This window comes from Arvicanthis niloticus, chromosome 21 (genome assembly GCF_011762505.2).
Source record: "Arvicanthis niloticus isolate mArvNil1 chromosome 21, mArvNil1.pat.X, whole genome shotgun sequence".
Classification (NCBI taxonomy): Eukaryota; Metazoa; Chordata; class Mammalia; order Rodentia; family Muridae; genus Arvicanthis; species Arvicanthis niloticus.
The window spans coordinates 12,433,438-12,438,761 of NC_047678.1; the positions used below are offsets into that span (position 1 = coordinate 12,433,438).

The 5,324-nt window shown below is 37.9% G+C and overlaps 1 non-coding gene across 1 annotated transcript; it reads left to right on the plus strand.

Annotated features, from left to right (window-relative positions):
* The first annotated feature begins 338 nt into the window (after positions 1-338).
* Positions 339-411, plus strand: Trnak-cuu (transfer RNA lysine (anticodon CUU)). The gene has a single exon. It is a non-coding gene; the product is annotated as a tRNA-Lys (tRNA).
* The last annotated feature ends 4,913 nt before the right edge of the window (positions 412-5,324 follow it).

Below are 5,324 nucleotides of genomic sequence, written 5' to 3' on the forward strand. Positions count from 1 at the left end.
ATACAAGGGTGAGAATTTAATAAAATAAATTTTAACAAAAATAAAATGAAATAATTTATAATATGACTCCATATCACTTCCCTCTGTGAGCTATCTTACAGATTTAACTCTGCTGGTATGAGAGCTGCCTGCCTGTTTCTGGTTTAAACCTGTTTGATTAGACTTGTCAATATATAGTATCTCAGTGGAGTCCAAATTTGTTGCCTGTAGAGTCAAGTTTATGTTTAGGGTCAGTACACCTTTGATAGTTTCTCAGCCAATAGCATGGTGTGTTTCTTCAGAGAATTCCAACCTGCTCAGTGCTTAGCTTCCAGTGTAGTCTGTTGTGGTAAATCTCTGCCCGGCTAGCTCAGTCGGTAGAGCACGAGACTCTTAATCTCAGGGTCGTGGGTTCGAGCCCCATGTTGGGTGCCAATTTGTTGCGGTAAATCTCTTGGTTCCCTGTCGGGGAATCGAACCCCGGTCTCCCGCGTGACAGGCGGGGATACTCACCACTATACAAAGAGTGTATAGTGAGAAGCGGCGGAGTTGGCAGTTGGTCGAAGCAGAGGTCAGTTGGTGGAGAGAGAGAAGATGAAGAAGGCCTAGACCTAGGAAACCGCAAGTTGTTAAGAGCTCTCATAGCCGGAGAATAGTGTAATTTAATGGTAAATCTGCCCAATCTAGGCATGCAGCATTCATTTGATACTTATTGACTTGTGTCTTTTCTTCTATGGACTACCAATGGGTGAGAGATTTACCGCAACAGTAGTCTGCTTTCCCCACACTGGTTTCCATGTCAGAGGTTCTGATGTAGTTTCTGCTTGTATTTATCTGTGGCAGTGGATATTCTACTTTTACAAGTGTTCAGGAGACCAATGCATTAAGATACTGTCTTGGTTTGAGTACACTTGTTCCATTGAGTCTCAGTTGGGAATCTCTTTCAGGGTGTTGACATCCTTTTGTGGTTCTTTGAGTCTTATCTTTTAACATGCATGCCTGTGTGTGTGTGTGTGTGTGTGTGTTTGCAGTGCATATGTGTGTTTGTTGTGCATGTGAAATGCAGGGAGCCTTTTGACTCTTGGAGAAAGGGTTGTGTTATTTTCTTCTCTTGTAGGCAGAGAGTTGAGCTGCAGAGTTTCTTCAGGTCTTGGTTCCTCTTTTCCCAGTGTTGTGTATAGTCATGCTGGCCAGTGGAGCTGGGTGGTTTCCTGCCACTTCTTTCTTTGTTTTAAAAAATTTTGTTTTGTCAGTTTGCTTCTTGGGGTCTTCTTTCCTTCTTTCCTTTCTTTCTTTCTTTCTTTCTTTCTTTCTTTCTTTCTTTCTTTCTTTCTCTCTTTCTTTCTTTCTTTTTGATTGTAGACCCACAGTGGAGGTAGAGGGAATGTATGCCCACCCTACTTTTTTATCCAGTGCTTCAGGCAAGAGTCTGTCCCTTTATAAACCTAGCATTCGATGTTTCAGTATTTTATGTGGTCTCTTCCAGGCCTTTGTTCACTGTGATCCTCTTTTGTCTTGCCACATTCCTCAGCTGTGTTTTAAGTTATGGACCAATGTTTTCTTCAGGTTCTCAGATTCATAGACATGCAATATTTATTCCTATTCCACCGTCTTTCCTGACTCAAGCATCACCTTTTGACAAAATTTTTGTGACTCTATATGATCACAAATGAAAAAATAAATTTCAGGTATAATGACTTAATACTGTTTTCCACATGACTATCTTTTCTTGACTTCATCTTAAAGCATGTAGTGATATGTTAGCTGGCATTAACTTTGGCTATCATGGATATATTGCTATTCTTTTTTGTTATAGTTCTGACTGACTGTCCTGGAGCCAGCTCTATAGGCCAGGCTGACCTTGAACTCAGAGATTCACCTGCCTCTGCCTCCCTAGTTCTGGGATTAAGAACATGTGTCACCAACACCTGGTTATGTTTCTATTCTTATAACAATACCCATAATATATTTTGTTATAATATGTTACATTCCAATTAAGCAAAATTTTATGTAATTGTCTCGTGCATTTTGTGTTAACTCTTAAGTAAATAAATCTCTTAATTGCTATTGTGATTTTCTTATTACTAATTACATGTATTGAACTATCTTGAGTAAGGCAATGTTTCAACCTTACTTTTTTTTGTATCAATAAAGCAAAAACTACTCATCATTAAATCATTCTAATCATTGGATTTCAGTTTAGTTTCCATGTTACAAAACTGATTTCTCTGTAATAGTCTGGAATAAAACTGTATTTAAAAATGTAAAGGACTATTAGTTATTTTAATGTTCTTAATTATTTTTATAGGCACATGGTATGTTTATTAAAGTAACAAGATCCAGTTAGTATGTTTTCCATTTCCATCAAAAACATATTTGAAATAAATTATAAACTTGTTTCTTTAAGAGCAGTTACCACTGTAAACAAATTAATATTTTTTTTGCTGAATGTTAATTTCAAGAACTTTCAAGTCCATTATGAACAAGAATTTCACACACCAAAACAAATAAATATTACATAAGCCAGCTGAAAATACTAGGAAAATGACATCAAATATACTTCATGAGATAGATGTGCGAACGCACTCAGCTCTTTCTCATCAGTCTCCTTTATATTTTTAGACAGTCTTTATGTGAATACAATGACTTCAATAGCAAACATTTTAAATGATGCTTGAAATATCAGTCACTTGACTTTGAAGTCACACACAATTAAATCCAACCCATCTTCTCTCTGTTAATAACAGCAATCTCACCAAGTCTAGTGCCTAATTAATACCAGCTATTTGTCACAAAGAGGTGACACATGTATATCAGAAAGCTGGAAATATTGTTTGGTGCTGAAGTGTAGCCAGCTAGCCCTGCTCTACAGACTGTGTCTTACGTATGATTGGCTTTAAAGATTTCAAAGGCCTTGAGTTTAGTCTGTTCAAGCTGGGATGCGGCAGACTATGGAAGGTGCTGCTGATGTGATGGGTCCTTTTAGGCTGCTAAGAAGGAAGGTAGCTACAGAAAAAAATGCAGCCTTCACCAAAAGACTCAGACTGGATAATTCACTTACATGATGGGCAGAATTGAGAAGAAATTCCCTAAGGTAATTTGCTTAACCTGCAGCTTCTAAGCCTCTAAACCATGTGGCAGAGTACACAATCAAAAATTGTCTTCTATATGTCGGGAAAGCACTACTGCCTCGAAAGTATTGTTTACCTATATTGTTGTACATATGAGATTAAAATTTTATCCACCAAAGATGTAATGCTTCTTAAACATATTGTTGTAAGTGACGTGAGATTGATTTAAATTAAATAATAATTACAAGTCATCAAATTATGGAAAGTGTCTGAAGTAAATGTGCATAGGATGTAACTACACAGTTCTCTTAACATGGTGGTATAAGGCAGTGAAAATTTTTTGAGGAAGCCAAATTCCTAGCCATATACATTAATATATAGAGTTGCAATTGCACTATATACCAAGATAGTACAAAATGACATTTAAAAATGTGGTCCAACCACAGTAAAAAAGCTGGTTTTTTTTTTGTGTGTGTGTGTGTGTGTGTGTGTGTGTGTGTGTGTAACATTTCCCCCTGACATCATACCAGTTTTCTGCAAGAGAAAAGTAAAACAGCCACAATATTATATGAAAGAAACAATACATTCTTTCTTAATGCAGTACACTACCACCTGCCACATCAAGCAGGCAAGCAAGCAAACATGCAAGCAAAAAACCTCCAAACAAACAAAAATCTCAAACTACAAGGAAATGGTTTAATTAAAATTTTAGTGTTGTTGGCCTGAAATTCTTTGTACTACTTGGGCTTTCACTGGTTACTATCCTAAAGAATTATTTTTCTCTGTCTTCCAGTATGTTTCACGGGGGTTGCCAGTCAGACAGTAATTTGTATTCATCTCCACATTTTATTGATAACAGTGGGGGAAAGGACCTAGTGTGGTTGGAAAAGGGAAAGAATTCTTTGGATAAAAAAAAGTGATTACTTAAAAACAGCCATGCTGTAAAAGAAACAAAGGCTTTCTGCCTCTTGCAGTGAGTGGACTGCCCCCAGGTAGTTATGCTTTCCAAGGCAGGCTGCTTGAAAGTAGAAAATGCCAATAGATGTCTTGCTGCCCCCAGAAACAGTTGAGATCATCTGGCTATCTCAGGTTACAAAGAATTCCAAGTTCTAGTGTTTATTGTTTTTCCCCATATGGAACTTCAGGAGTGCTTTTTCACATATGCATGCAAGAGGAAGAAGAGGAAAAGAAAAAGAGATCTGAAACTTCTCTATGTACATGATACTAAATAAAGAGTTGGTCCATTTTGATTCTCCATGTTTGAAGCATTTCTCCGTCATCAACCACTACATTTTTCAGTGAAACTCTTTTATGTGGAGGACAGAAGTCAGGCAGAAGGAACCCAAAAGCACCATTCTGATGTGCTAATGAGTCTGAGGGTGTTTGTGGTAGACAGAACTCTGCTACACCCAAGCTATGAAGCAGTTCTCCAAGGACCAGTGGCACATGTTCTCAGTGACTATATCTATCCAAGGATTATTACAGGGGCTTCTGCCTGCCACCTGCAGCACCCCTATCAGCCTTGACGACACCAGATCAGCTAGAACATTCCTGAATGTAGACTGTCCCCACAGCTCTGCCACATTCAGAATTGTATCTTGAAGTCAGGTTGGTTCTGGGAACCTAGAACTTGGAATAGATTTATATTGGACATGGAGTTTGGGGCCTTTTAGAGGATCTTATGGACAGCTGTAGGAGATATAGGCCAGGAAGCAGGGTGATGGGAGAGGGAGAAAGAGATGAAATGTTTCCCCTCTGGAGAACTTACTTTTGTTTGTAAATTTGCATTATTGACCCCCTCTGTTCTTCTTGCCTTGGACATAAAAATTCCATTTAGGATTAAGTATGAATAATAAAAAAATACACTGAGCATTTACTGTTGTTCAGCTCCTAGAAATAACGGAGAAAGTGAAAAGGGAGAATCCATTAAGCATCGTGCTGCTGCTGAAGGCTCCCATATCCCAGGGGAGACATTTTAGTACATTTTCTCTTAAGTTGCTACTAACATGTGATGATTTATTGCTTTTAGGGAAGACTCTTAGGAAACACATTTCAGGATTTTTAGATGTTCACGCTTTCAATAAGAAATTAATGGGAGAAAGAGGTGAGATATAATTTGATTTTTATACTAGGATTGGGGTGTGGGTCTGACACCTAGTGACACTGACACTTCATAGTAGAAGCTCATTTTTGTCAGAATGGAGGAAGATATTAGTTATTTTACAGAATTTCCTTCCTTATTTAGCCAGCAAACAAACATGTAGAATGTACTCC